The sequence below is a fragment of the Nipponia nippon genome, unplaced genomic scaffold (genome assembly GCF_047370975.1).
Source record: "Nipponia nippon isolate SJK-2023a ecotype South Korea unplaced genomic scaffold, ASM4737097v1 scaffold_6, whole genome shotgun sequence".
NCBI classification, from domain to species: domain Eukaryota; kingdom Metazoa; phylum Chordata; class Aves; order Pelecaniformes; family Threskiornithidae; genus Nipponia; species Nipponia nippon.
In genome coordinates, this window is record NW_028262380.1 from 78,952,897 (window position 1) to 78,967,899 (window position 15,003).

The following is a 15,003-nucleotide window of genomic DNA, read 5'->3' on the forward strand; positions in this document are numbered from 1 at the left end:
CAGTGTTTTTGATGCACTAAGCTTCTGCAAGCAGAGTTTATGTTCATCAGGGTAGCATCTGTCCAACCCTTCCTTATTCTATTCTGAATCATGTATCATTTGTCCTCCCACGGCTGTCATGAAGTGGCATAAAGTTGGCATCAACTCCGTGTCATCTGTTCTGGCAGTTGTCAGGGAAATTTAATCCTATTCTCACATCTGATCTTGATTGTGTTTATACTGCTGTGTGATCCAGTACTACATGGATTATGCAACCACAACCTGATTGTACTTGGCTGCTGCCTTTGAATGGGATTATTGTGAACTCTTCATCTTTATAATGTAAAGCCCAAAGAATGTAACAGGAAAAGTCTTTGAATGCGAACCAGGTCAATAAACAGTCATTAATCTTTGAAGATTGCTCATAAAAATGAATTATGTATTTGGGTAAAGATTCTCTCTTTTCACTTAAAAATAAACTTCCATCTTTTCACTTACACAAGCTGGTGAGCATTGTCTGCTTTTCTCTGCAAGGAGAAGTTGGTGTTTTAAGGGGTGACATTTAGATGAAAGCAGAAGAGAGATTCATTATAAATGCTGAGCTTGATAGATGATTACTTGAGAAGAAAGGAAGGCAGCTTTTAAAAGTCTGTTCTAGAGTTAGGGTAAGTCTGCTTACTGATGTGAACAGACTCGGTTTCAGTTAACTGTAAACTAATAAATGACAGTGTTTCACTGCCTATAATCTTAAACCTTGAGACACATCTAATAAATAAATGAGTTGAATGTATCTTGATGTTTTTATCTATCTGACTGAACTATTACTATTTTTGCAGTGGCAACTCTCCATGCATAGGTCATTAAATAATTGTCCTTAGTACTTAATTTGTTAAAATATTTTAGAAGAATTTTTCTAAACTATTAAGGAGGATGATTAGTCTGTATCTATTATTTGAACAAATATTGTTTTTAAATAACTAAAATAATTGATTTTTACCTTAGGAGGGGTATTGGCATATTGTTTTGTTAACATAGCTCAACAAATCTATTGTTGAAAATTCTTTTTTTTTTTTTTTTTTCTGGTTTAGGTTTTGAGAAGTGCTCCATACCTCTTGGTGGCAGCAGACCTTTGATGCTAATCAATGGAAAAACGATACAGATGATGAAAGGTCTTTGTTCAGTCCAGGTATGGTTAGGATTGCATGACAAATGCCTGTTCCTAGTGTCCAGCTGATGATAATGGGGAAGAAGCCTGCACGATTCATGGAGATGGGAAAGAGAATTAATTGGGAGTACAGGAGATACTGCACCTGAGAGTCAGAAATGTTTGGAGTTAAGGAGAGGCTTGGATACATTGGACAAGGTAATGAGGTCATTAAAGACATTGGGATGAGCATAGGACTCGGAGGGGCATAACAGTGAAACAAGCTGAATAGTGAAGGGTACCATTCACTCTGCACCTCAGTGCGGCAAACCTCCTTGATAGTCCAATAAACGGACAAAAGCTAAACAGTAATGGATGTGCGATAAGAGACCTAATTAAGATTACCCAGGCAATCTGTTGTCCCATTTGGTATGGTGAAAATTTTGGGTTCCTCCCTGTGAGGCTCATGTGTGGTAGAGCTTTATGGCACCCAGTAATTGATTGTCCTTTGTTGTATTTTAGAGAGAGATGAGAAAAATAGCTAGTAGCTTCGTGAAGTGTCCAAGGCAGCACGGCAGTAGGTGAACTTAGAATGGTGTGTTTAGAAGCGCTTCATAAATGTGTTTTAAAGATTAAAAAAGAAAAAGAGCCAGTCTATCTCTGTAGTGCCTGCTGGTGATGGAATTGTGGACTGGAGAGAAAAGGGTAAAGGGAGTAGGAAAGAATAAATGTAGGTTTTAGTATGTTACGTGTGTTCCTGAGCCTGATAATTTAATTCAGTGATGATGAGTTATTTAATCTAAAGGATGAATGTGCATCAAAACAGTTAAGGATTCACAGTAAATTCTCACGAGTAGTTTCATTAATTCTTCTCTATACTACTCAAGTGATGCTGAGATTGTGATAGGAATAATCTCAGGATAATGAAGCTTTTCCTAGAGTGAAGTCAGAATAGAGACTGTAGGTCCTCGTTGAGGACTGCTTCTCTACTAGGGTCGAAGAGAATGAGAAGATGAACACATGTTCCCAGGTGCATGCTTTTGGCTCAGTAACTAGCTTACTTTTAAGAATTGCAGGGAAAAAAAGCCAATATTTTGGTTCCTATTACTAATATATGTGTTTTCCTCTGATAAAATTCTGGAGAGACATTCTTGGAAAAAAAAAAAAGCTGGACATGTTGCTTTGGTAATAGAGCTATAGGTTTAACTTCTTGCAGTTTACGATTCAAGCTGCTTTCAGTGCTTTGCGAAGTTTGTGTGAAATAGTGTACTCTTCTAGAAAGCTAGGCTTAGAGAAAAGGGAACGGTTCTATAGCTGGCATGGAAGCTAATCTGTTTGGTATCAAACAAGTGACTAAGGATGGAATGCATGTTACATAACTTTTAACTCCTTATAAATTATACAGCTATTTTCTTATCAAGAAATTCACTGTGAGGGTGATCGAACACTGGATCACATTGTCCAGAGTTATGAAGTCTGTGTTGACTTTTTGAAAACCTGACTACACTAAGTCCTGACTAACCAGCTCTAGCAGACCCTGCTTGCACAGAGGGGTTGGACTAGGTGATCTCAAGAGGTCCATTCCAACCTCAGCAATTCTGTGATCCTGTAAACTCCCTGGCAACTGGAGAAGGGATAGGCAGTCCCAGAAAGGTGTTTATCCCATGCTGTTACTCAGTATGGATGGAACGAATGTTCAGTGTAAGAGGAGTTTCTGTCTGGTGCTTCCATTTTGTTGCCTTTTTTTTTCCTCTTTTGAGTCTGGAAGAAGCCCATGTGACTAGTTTAGAATAGCTGCCAAAAATTTAAGTGGTTAAAATTAGATGAGATCAGTCTGGCATTTTGAATCCTGTAAATAGCTGACTAGCAGCTGGGATAAGGGTTGGGGTTTTTTGTTTGGTTTTTTGTTTTGGTTTTTATGTGCTGTTGTGCCTACATTGGTAGTGGTATTGCAGATCATTGTTAGGTATGCTTTGCAGTTCTTTCCATTTGAATCTTTGTCTTGAGCATTTATAGGGCATCTACCTGCAAAACTAGGATAACATGGAAATGCTGGGATTTGACAAAATTTTGTTACCACCTGCCTAGCCCTTAAATGTCAAACTTTTAAACATACTTGAAATACTATGAGACTTGTGATACAATTATATGAGACGATACCATTGTTTATCTTTTTGCAATATCCTGGAAGAATAAAACTACACTAAACTGATAGAATAGGTTTAAATGTCTGTAGTTTTAAGAATTATGTGCTAATGTCTAGGCAGAGAAGTTTAAGCCTGTTATTGAAACACAAGTGTGAGCTATAGTTGCATGCCCAGTGATAAAAAAAATTGTCTTTTTTTAAAGTAACTGATTAAAAAATGCATTATTTAGAAATTGGTTTTACTTATCAAGTAGAACAATTTCAAGTTTAACTTTTTTTTTTTTACTTTATGATTTTGTAGTGGGTGTTCTAAGACAGGAAATTCAATAGCAGATAGTTCTACTATGGAGTCATGTTATGTCTATTACACTTTTCAGGTGTCACTGTGGGCTTCTCTATAAGCATAATTTTTTTAATTTTTTTTAAAAAAAGGCTTTTCTGAGAAGGTTTGTTACCATTGGGGGACTTGATGTTCAGCTGTCAGATGACACCACCTAGTTGTTCTATTTGTATTGAGCGTGTGAAGCACAAAACGTGATGGCATTGTGCTGGTTCTGTGGGATTTTATTGGGCAGTCCATTGATGTCTCTGTTTTAGCCTGTCTGAATACAGTTCATGCTTCATACAAAGAATTTACATCATCTAATGAGAATATAGAATTTGCTGCGAGCTTCATCATTTTGTAAGATGAGAAGTCTGTATTAAAAGTCCTATGTGTAACAATGCAACTGGGAGTTTTCTTCATAGAACCTATGGTCCATAAATAGTCACACTTAAAATATCTTGGGACATCTCAGTTGTACTTTAGAGATTTCAACAGATTAAGTTACCAGTCAGCATCTGCGCTCTTGTCTTTTTTTACTATGGTTTCATGTTTTGCCATCTTAGTGTCTTTTGATCTACAGCGCTTACGCAGGGCCTTTCTTTTTATTATTGAGGAACTTTATTGGCTGATATAGCAGAAGTCTACATTCTCCCTGACTGAAAACACAATTTTTTTTCTTTGTAAAGGCCTCTCTAGATCGCTCACATCTTCTTAAAAATCTTTCCTCATCTTTGATGCTATCATGGGGATTTTTAATTAAGCCCGCAAACAGTGATGCTGGTGCCTAGATAGAATAATTTATTTTCCAGTGGAGTTCAGTGCCAGCAGAATTAAACAGCTGTATGAAATCCCCACATTTTATATGGGCACCACTTTATTTTCTAGTTCACAGAATGAAACCACTCTTTTCTCCCAAATCTAGAAGCTAACCTCATCTCTGTGTCATTTTGCCCCACTTTCTGGGCTTATGTTGATGTCTAGTTTCTACTCACTTTTAACCTGTCAGTGTAGGTCCAAGTCCTGCAATTCTTTATTTGTGGCCACAGCAGCCCACTGGTGAATTGTTTTTCTTCAACAGATTTTTTTTTTCTCTTTGCCCTGTGTCTTTGAATTCTGTTCCTGCTCTGAATTTTTTTTTTATGCAAAAATCTGTGTTTCTTTCCTGGTTGTATGGACTTGTAGTCTAAAAAAATCTCAGTAGGTAGTTTATCCAACTGCATACTGCATGAGTCACCTGCTTTGGGGTTTCCTGATAGCAGAACATACCCTCAGATTACTTTTGTCATTCCAAGAGCATGTGTCTGGATTGTTAATATAATACTGATTCTGTTTAAACTCATATTCTCAATGTAAATGTTACAGGTATATGTTTTGTCAGAACTCCAGAACTTGATATGGAGTACCACACTGTAAAGCTGACAGCATAAATATTTGCTAACCACATATGATCTGTATGTACAGCCACTGTCTATTTTTAGCATGAAAATCTACATGAGTATCTCTGTCTTATATTGTAGGGTTGGGTCTGCTGACTGTGAATAACGCACATAAACTATTCTTTGTCCTAAATCACTTCTGATAGCTTTACACAACTGTTTTCTGTGGAGCAATAGTATACGAGGAAGCAGATACTTACTTCCAGTCCTTTCCCTTTCCATCTTGCTCCTTTATGGACTTCAGAACTACCTTAGAGTCTCTGAATGCCTGAAGTAAAGGTACTATAATGCATTCAAGTTTAAGGTATGAAAAGTACATGATTGTTCAGTTTAAATATGAATAAAATTTGGATGCAGTGATGTACATGACATCTAAAAATTTTAGTTTGACATATGTCCTGTTGTTAGATGTCTTGCAACCCAGGTGAAGTACTGTATTAATGGAAGTGAAGAATAAGTAGAGGAGAAGAAATTCTTTTATGTTGTAACTTGCTGGAGCACAGATGCATGTTTAGATCTATTCAGTATGTTTGTTGTGTGTCCTCAGGGACATTGTTACTAATGTAGAATGCTGGAAAGAAAGCATTGAGACTGTGGTGGCTATTGGAAATGAAAAATGAAATGGACACTTTCTTTTCTTTAAACTTTGAAAAACACCTTTTTATTTTAATCCTCCCATGTGCTTGGTGTTATTCAATGTAAAATTATTCGTTCTCTCTGTTTGTTTTATGTACTGATGTCAAGCTATGCTCTTTTAAATGCTTGTTTTCTTACTGTGTGTGGCAAACTTCTAATTAAGTATCCAGTATAGGATGGCAGCCATTAGTATTCAGATGTTAACTCTACACAGTATCGTTCAAACTGAAGAATATTAGTGTCAAACTGTTAAATATTATTCAGAGGAGCTGTCTGACAAGTTTGACAGTACTTACTCATCAGTGGTTTGCTAGCACTGCACTTACCTGCTGAATTAAAAAAAAAAATACTTTTTTTTTCACTGCAAATAAAGTGACTAGTATTATCAAGTGAGTATATGTCACTTGGTGATAATGCTATAGATCAATTGTCAAATTCCAAGGTTGAATTAGCAGAAATATTAAAATTTGATAGACTTCTTCGGTGGCAAGGATTTGAGATGACAAACTGGCAGCCTCTGTCCTTACCAGGATCTCAAATGTCCGTTTCCTTTTGAGTGTGACAGAATGTTTTAGTTTGCTAACAAAATCCCTCTTTGACTTGGCAGAGGACAGGTAGCTTCTCCAACACAAGCCAAAGGAGAAAATCATTTAAAAAAAAAAAAAAACAGCTGGATTTTCCTCTACAGAGGTTAATACAGTAGAGAAACCTTAAAAACAGCATTTCTGTTAAATTTTGAGACTTTTATCTGAGGTTAGTGCTAACATGTACCTGTTGCAGTGAGGAGTCACAAATGTTCTTGGGACTTGCACAAACAGGAACTGCAAAATACTACATGACATCAGGTTCAAAAAAAGAAATTTGAACATTTGAGGTTTACAGCCCTGTTGCAGATACTAGATTTGCATGTGGTGCATTTTAAAAGTATGGCCTACTTGCATTTCTTCTCTTCCAGCAGAGAGTGCAGTCAGCTTTCTTCTAGATACTCACTTTAAAAAAAAAAAAGGCAAAAAAAAAAAACCCAAACAAAAAAAACCCAAAACCAAACAACCCCAAAATAATAATTAAAAAAAAAAAAAAAGCCAAAACAAAAAAACAAACTATGAAAAAGTCTGGCAATTAGTTCCTTATCTCCCCTTCCATATGCTTCTGATGGCTTTTTCCAGTGCACATAGCTGCCTAATGCTTTGCTTGCTCCTTTTCTTCACTTCTAGAGTTTATTTTTGTGCCTACAGTGGCTGGGAGCCATTGACCACTAGTTTTAATGGTCACAGAGAATAGATTTTGTTTCCTTTTTTTCTTGCTTTGTGGCAGATGCTTGTAATGTGGTGGCAGCAGGTAAACCAATGAGAGGAGAAGCTGTATTTTCACCTTTGAGTGTTTAACCCCTCTTTTTGTATTAAGTTATGATGTTTACATCCATTTAATGTTAATTATTTTTAGGTCTCTTCATTTTTGAATGTCTTGGTTCATATTTCCAAACCAATTGGACTAAAAATTGCTGTTATAATAGAAGCTAAAATTTTTGCAGTTCTCTGATTTCAGAATGTATGGCTTCAAAAAATTACCTATTTCAAAACTTTCAGGCCTAGATTTGCAGAAGGACAAATCCAGGCTGTTTTGGACCTTTTCTGGTAAACCAGATTCTGCAACCAAGACTCATCTGTAGTCAGCCTTCTGTTCAGCTTGTCAGGTATTTTTGCTAGTAAATTTACTGTAGGAATTTAAAGCCCTTCATTTACTGTAGGAATTTAAAGCCATTCATGTCCAGAAATGCCACTGTCTAGGTTTCCCTGCTCAGTTTAGCCATCTTCTACTACAAGGCTTTAGGGCTAGGTACCATAGAGAAGACAGATCTAATACCTGTAAACTCAAATAATACTTGATTCATACATCAGATACATTAGAAAACATGGCTAGAGGGGAGGATCTATTCAATGTTTCACATACTACTTTTACTACTGGAACTGCGAGGTCTGCATTTTAGGATTTCCTCAGTTTGAGGAGATTCAAACTAGCAGCTTTTAAGTGCGCAAAATGTTACATGTGCTTTTTGATTAGCTGGGCATTGCTTGACAAGGAGCTTGCCACACGGAGGGCTGAAGAGAGGAGGAATGCATTGAAGCGGGTGTTGAAGGTCCCTCTGTGGGAAAGAGAATTTGAGTTCCTGCTGCTGATGGTCTGGATGTATTTTATCCAGTGATGCTGTGATGCAAAAGCTGTAGATATGCTGTTGAAAACTACAACGCTGAACTCCCTTTTACCAGAGGACTCACCATTTTGCTGAACAGAAACTGGCACCTGCTCTTTTACTCTCCCAGGACTACAACTCTTATGCACATAGTCTCAGCTGTGGAGGGGAGAATGGGAGATGAATCCAAGTGTTCATGTTCTCTAGCAGACTGCTAGAAGAACTTTAGAAAATGTGGATAAATAATTCATGTGTTAAAAAAAGCAAGCCAGTCACTGTTTGCATACAAGAATAACTAATATGCCTTAGTCCAGCCATCAAGAGTCGTGTTCTGGATCACTGAGATTCCTAAATTCCCAAGAGGTACCAGGCATTCAGTTCCTCATTCTTCAGTTTTTTCTGTTTATGGGCTGAGGTATTTTGCCTTTCAATGCATGTCACAAATCCCTTTTTTTGGCACCTCATTTTTAGTGTACAGAAGGGGAGGAATTTGTATACTTACAACGTCATGAACTAAGGTTCTTCAGCTGAGCATCAAGTTTTAATTCTCTGTCACAACATGCCAAAACCTAAGTGCTTGCGTGAACATGAATGTTAGTAAAATGACAAGAGCTGGAGTGAGAGAGAGACTCAGTAGCCTGCAACAAGTCATCTCTATGCAGATCACTGAAATTCATCCTCTGATCCCATTTTGGGAATTATTCACTTAGCATTATTCTTTTCAGTTGTACAGAAACCTGCTTGCTATCTGAGGATGAAATATTTTTTCATATGACCTGGTCTGAAGTTGCTATTAGGCACGTGGCCTACCTCCTGGAGAGGTATTTTTGCCACACAGGTCAGACTGTCAGTCTGCCTCTTGCAATCTTTACTTTTTTCCAATTATCAATACAAAAATGTATTCCTAGGCTTAGGAGAAAAAGAATATATGAACATCATCTACTTACAAAAGGCATAGTGAGGTAAGGAAAAGAAATAAGATGAACTGTGTTTGTGGTCTATTTCAGTGAGAAAATGCAGTGCTTAAAGAAGTGATAAGCAAGAGAGAAGTTCAGCGTTGCCTGCTTCTGTAGACAACATCAGAAATAGAAGACTAAGATTTGGTTCTTAGTGCAGTATGAAAAATTCCCCTTTAAATCAAGTTCATTGGCTCTGTCCGCTCATATTTTGTTTTCCTCTGTCTTCCTCAGACATGGTTTTGTAACCAGTCTCTGGTCTATATATATAGCATTAGCTCTGAGGAAAAAGTCTGCTTTTTGTGTGTGTCCATATAACAGCTAGAAAAGCTGAGATCTTGCTAGTAGTATTTAGTTGCTGTTACAGGGACAATCCTGATAAATACCAGCAAGGTCAGAACAGTGTCCGTTTGTATGTATGCTGTAAAACTGTTGCTGTAATTAGTACTAATGAGCCTCTGTTGACAGAGTTGTAAAGAAGCCAAGAAGTAAACATTTTTCCCTGGTGGTGTCCCTCGATGTAATAAAACCGTGTTTATACATTTGCACTTCTAAATTTTAATTCTCCAGGACTGTCAGCCAGGATTCCTTCGCCAACAAAGTGCTAAAAGCTTTTCTAGAAGTAAACTAAAAAGCAAAGAATAAATAACTTACCATTTTAGACAATTATCCTGCAGTGAGCTCTGTATGACCAGACACTTTGCTCGGCGGGAAGGATATACTCACTTCACGAGGAACCCGTTTAGGTGTTCCCTTCAGTAGTAGGAGCTTATTCATGGGAAAACAAGAATGGTTGGTTGAATATAGCTGTACTAAATATTAAACCATATTTTGGTTCAGTATCATCTAAAAAAGAGGAAATAAGACATCTGGAAACTTTCATGTTAGATGTAATTCCAAGTCATTAATATAAAATGTGTAATTTAGCTTTCATGACACTAAAACTACAGCTGTTCACTCTCTAGAATCTTATGTTAACAACATGAAGAGTCTTCTCTTGTGTTTTGATAATATTTGCATCCTTGAATCCAAGGACCTCCATCCAAGTTGAAGGAGTAAAATGCAGCTTAAACTGCTGATATCATTCCACTTGATCCCAAGATTGCAGGATGAGAAACGCCCAACAAATGGAACCTGTTTTTGTTTAGTGTTTGTGTCTCTGCTTGCATAAGACTACCCTCTTTTTCAGATGGTAGACTGCTGAATTTTCCTGTATGTGTGTAATTTGAAAATACTTGTATTCACTGACAAATAATTATCTTTAGAATTTATTGTTCCCTGTATTTATTCATTTGCATTTGTAGAAAAATTCAAGTATTCGCGCTTAATGCTGTCATTCATGTATGAATTCACTTGTTCTTTGTACTGCACGGAAGACTACAGCTTCCACTATAATGAATATAGTGTAATACTTGGAGACTAGGAATAATTACAAAAAACGGTAAGTGCTTTTAGTTTGAAGTTATTTTAAGTCTGTCAACAGATCAGTAGAACAGTAGCTTAAATACCTGCTCATCTTATCTTGAACAAATGTCCAGTGATTTGTTGACTCTTCTGCGGCTAATTGACTGGAGAACTTTGAGTTCTCCTCCTGCTGATATTATGCTGATGGCTAATATGAATAAAATAAATAATAATATCTTCTGCTTTGAATAAATAATATTGAGACTTTGTTTCTTTCACCTGCAAGGCCAAAACACATTGCACTGTACCTCTTTTGTAAGGTTCAGCTTTATTAGCATGTTACTTCTGGCAATCCTAATTATTAGTCCGTAGTTAACAGCTTCAGAATAGTTTGTTGTACTTGTTACTTTGCAGATCATTCATTGTTGCACTCAAGAAACTAACATTTTATATATATATTCTAGTTGCTCATTTTTTTTACCAAATTGTGTTGAAACAACTGGTGGTTATGCTGAGCCAAATTGTGGCTCTTAACATGGATTTCCTCCATGTTAAGTGGAAGACATGGTAAGTTCTTGAAGCCACTCTAGAATGGAAAAGCCTAGGTTTAAATAACACACATTGGTCTGGGACTGGTGGAAAGAAGCTTGCAAAGTCTGTATCATGTGTAAGCATTCTAGACAGATTTAAACACTTTTGAAACTTAAACCCAGTTCAGACTGACAGTTTTCTGGGTTGTGTTTTTTGGTTTTGTTTTTGTTTTGTTTTTTTTTTTCTTCCCCTGTTTTGATAATCTTAGTTTAAATTATAGCTACAGTTTCTGATACTCACTACTAAAAATCAGTGTGGTTTTGGTTATTAATGCAACTTCAATTACAGAGCTTGTGTATAGTTTTACATTTTAGGGAGTGACATCTTTGTATAATGCTTTGTATGCATGTGGCTGAAGAAACGTTGGTCTCGTGTTTAATATTGATGTAATAAGTGTATCCTGATTTATATAACACTAATTTTACACATATATCAACTTTATCTTTAAGTGGTTTAAAGATGTAATTTTACTTTGACTCTTGTTTTTGAGCCAGCAGATAAATAGAAAGAAAATCTTCACTTTATTTTTAGAATACTATGAGAAACTTAACACAGCTTTTTGTTTCCCTAAAAAGGAACTAGTTGTAATTTACTCAGTCTCTGTCAGAACTACTAGACGTGGCACCATCTCCATGATTGTATGAAATACGGGTTTTGCATAATTTCCAGTTTCTGCGTTTCTAAATCCCCGTGCAAAATTTATTTCCCAGCAAATGTATTGGAAAGTTTTCAGCTCTAGTCAGTGGATAGTTTATCTCCTAAATGTATAAACATTACTATTTCTGTAACTTTTGGTGCTTCATAGAAGGATGTGGTCTTTATGTTTATTTCATTATCAGGGAAACTTTGTGCAGCTATGGTGTTGTTCATTTAGTTTACAATAATAATATCTACTTTATACATAATGGTAATGCCTTAGCCACTTCCTTCTGAATAACACTTGTTTATCAACAACAGAATGTATAAAGGAGCTCTTCAAAGACTTTTCTGATTTTATCATCTGTGGGCAGATATTTAAATGCCGCTTTTTCAGATCAGCTTATTCTTATGAAGTAAGGAAATTTCTCCAGTCATTTTTTATCTATTGAACTGACTGTAGCCAAGAGAATCACTGCATTGGGAATCAGTCTCATGCAGACCTTTTACAGAAAACACCATTTTTAACGTAGGTGTTGATTTAAGCGTTTTTTGTCTTGCAGTGGATATGAATGTAGCTGTGAAATGGGCTCCTTTTTTTTTTTTTTTTTTTTTTTTCCCTCCCTGGGTTGATGTGATCTTCAGTCTTTTGTGTGAAATCAAGTGGTATGAAAGTAAGCTAAGAAATACATTGAATACGCAATAAGTGAGAAAGCATTAGAATTAGACCTCTAGGAAGCAAGTGGCGTACGTGCTGCTAAATCAGTGCCAATCCACGCAGGTTCTTGGGCAGCTTGGGTTCATCCAGAACATTGTTCTGCACAGGGCCCCATATTGGGTGGTTTTCTGCCTCAGTTTGTCTCACTTTAAGGAGTGTAATTCCTGCTCATAATCATAAATTACTTACCCATTAAATGTTTTTAACTCTTGAAAATCCTTCCAACTCCAAAGAGAGTTAAAAAATTAGCAGCTCTTTAATAACTTGCTCAGTGTTTCTTTTAGAGGACAGTCAACTACTTCAGGAAAACTCTTTGCAAATTGTTACCCGAACTCTTCCTTCAGATATGCTTAAGATACATGTCCTAACTACGTCTTCATTGTAGCTTGCAATTTTTTTTTTTTGTCCCTTGCATTTAGTGTGATGGGACTTCAGTGATCTGAAGTTCTTTGCTGTACCTGCACAGTATTTTAAAATCTTGACATCTCTGTTATGGCCCATTTTTAAGTACTTTAATATGAAAATACATCCTGAGTAGTACTGACTTAATGACTTCCTTTGTGAACAGTTGCCACAGTCTTTTGGCAACTGTTCTTCTGTTACATTATTTTGCACCTGATATTGGCTGATGTTTTCTGTTAGCTATTTAGCAGTGTTGTAGTATACTCAAAACACTCAGGAGCATGCAATGTTCATTGGGAAAAACAAAAAGTATACTTTTCAGCCAAGTGTCATATATGTATTAATTACACTTGGTTAGGAGAGTTTGGCTGCTAGTGTTCTGTTGACACTTTTGAATTTACATGGAAAACTCTAAAGCCTATGTATAGTTAAGAAATTTGCAGATGAGGTGTGTGGAAGACTGAAAAAGGCTTTGTGTCAGGATAATTTCAGGCTAGGATTATCTCACAATTTCTGCTTTGATCTCTAAACATCAATATGAGATGAAAAAAGTCTAAAAGACTGTTTTTAGAGGCTGGTTCAGAAGATTGGGGGTTCATTTTTTCAGATAACTTTTGTTGTTAAAAACTAGTTGTTTTAAGTGTTTTTAATATAAAACTTCATGTCTGAAACCATTTTGATATTACATATTCCTGGCAGAAAAAGGGCCTCAGTTTTGGATGTGAAATAATTTAAAATTATGATTCGTTTAGACCTTCTGATACTTGCATCATACTAGTGAGTCCTGTTTGCCCATGTAGCATCACTCATCTTTTTACCTTTACAATCCCCCAAAATGCAGGGGGAGCTGTAGTGCGTGATCCATCTCATTCATAAATTTTCTACACGCATCCTTAAGAAACACTTTGTTGTTTGCTAGCTGTAATTACTTTCAAATGAGTTAAAGATAAATAGTATTTATTAAAACATCTAGAATAGCTGTCATACAAAAGTTCATAAAAAGGACATGGCTTAAGAAATTAAAGAAAACATATTTTAATCTACCCTTGCCAAGACTAAATTGGAAAGGTCTCTCTTGGATATTTTAAATTTCCTGCTAACTTACTGTAGTCACTTTACTGTCAACTCACCTTTATTTTTTTCCAAATAATTATGGAAGTGATACTCTCCCATTCTGATAATTTTGATGTTGATACAGGTCTTTGACAGAAATAATGAGCAAGGGAGAGAAAAATGAGCATAGACGAGTTAGTTGCCTTTGCTAAAATCATCTAGTAGGGTTCCTTATACAAATTCCTGAGATTTGAAAACTGTAGATTTTCCTTGTTATGTATTGAATATCCTAGTAATGTACTATTTTTTGGATTAGATGATTGTTGTCCCTTCCAACTGGAACTATTCTATTCTACTTGATCTTGTTTTCTGCATGTTTTGCGTTTTTAAGTTCTGCGTGCTATAACTACACTTTCGTCTGTGCTTCTGAGATCAGTACAAACCGGAAAAAATCATTCCAATGCGTGACTGAGAAAAAAGCGTTTGGCTGTTTCTGCTGGTTTGCAGAAACTGAAGATTGTAATTTATTTTCTAAGAGTGTATCACTTCCCATTTAAAACATGCAGTCAGGATTCTGTTAAGCAAAAGCAAAACTAGATTGATTTTTATCCATTAAATTTTAGAAATTATTTTAAGAACATTAAAATTAGATGGTAGCTTGCTATCCCTCATTTAATCCACTCCTTAGCAAGGTTGTGTGGTGGTGATGATGGAAACTGGGAAATAAATAGCAAACAGGCATGAATAAGGACAAAGAAGAAATGGAAGTAATACTGGGATAGAAGGGATGGGGATGAAAGGTAGGAAGAGTAAAGTACATGAATATATCAAGGAAGCAGTGGAGGGAGTACAGGGAGTGATATGACTGATGCTTTTGGCATGAAACACAGAAGCATTGTTTCACTCATCCTGATTTCTGTTGTGCTGACATCTTGAGTTTATCTTGGTCTGCTCCTGGCAATAGCAGTTTGAGGAGAGCATTACAGTTTCTTAAGCCACGTTAAAGACAAGATCAATACTGGAATTTTGGGATTTATACTTATTACCCAGGCAAATGAAAAAGGCAGCTGAATAGAGGTGGTATTCTTACACAATATGGTGCTCTATTATAACAAAACCTGTGATTTAAGAGCAGAGCTTCCTGGTTTCCAACTCTATTAAAGTCTGCTTTTGATGTGAGGGGCAAAAGTCTGGTCACTTTTTCGTTGACCACTAGCATTGACACCGCACTCTCAGGTCAAAAAAAATTGTGCCAGAAAGAACTGAAGACTATGATCCTCAAATTACAATCTGTTGTAATGTTGTACCATGTGATACTCTTGACTCTTAGGGCATGGATACAAAATTGAGCAAAGAATCGGCAATCTTTTCCATTTATGTATTTGT

General features: G+C 36.3%; 1 long non-coding RNA gene across 1 annotated transcript in view; it reads left to right on the plus strand.

The window, feature by feature from the left end:
• The first annotated feature begins 1,065 nt into the window (after window positions 1-1,065).
• LOC148051597 (uncharacterized) overlaps window positions 1,066-15,003 on the plus strand; it is a 54,525-nt gene continuing 40,587 nt past the window's right edge. Inside the window, exon 1 of the long non-coding RNA XR_015700084.1 lies at window positions 1,066-1,165. This is a non-coding gene — a long non-coding RNA (uncharacterized LOC148051597). The remainder of the gene's footprint in view (window positions 1,166-15,003) is intronic.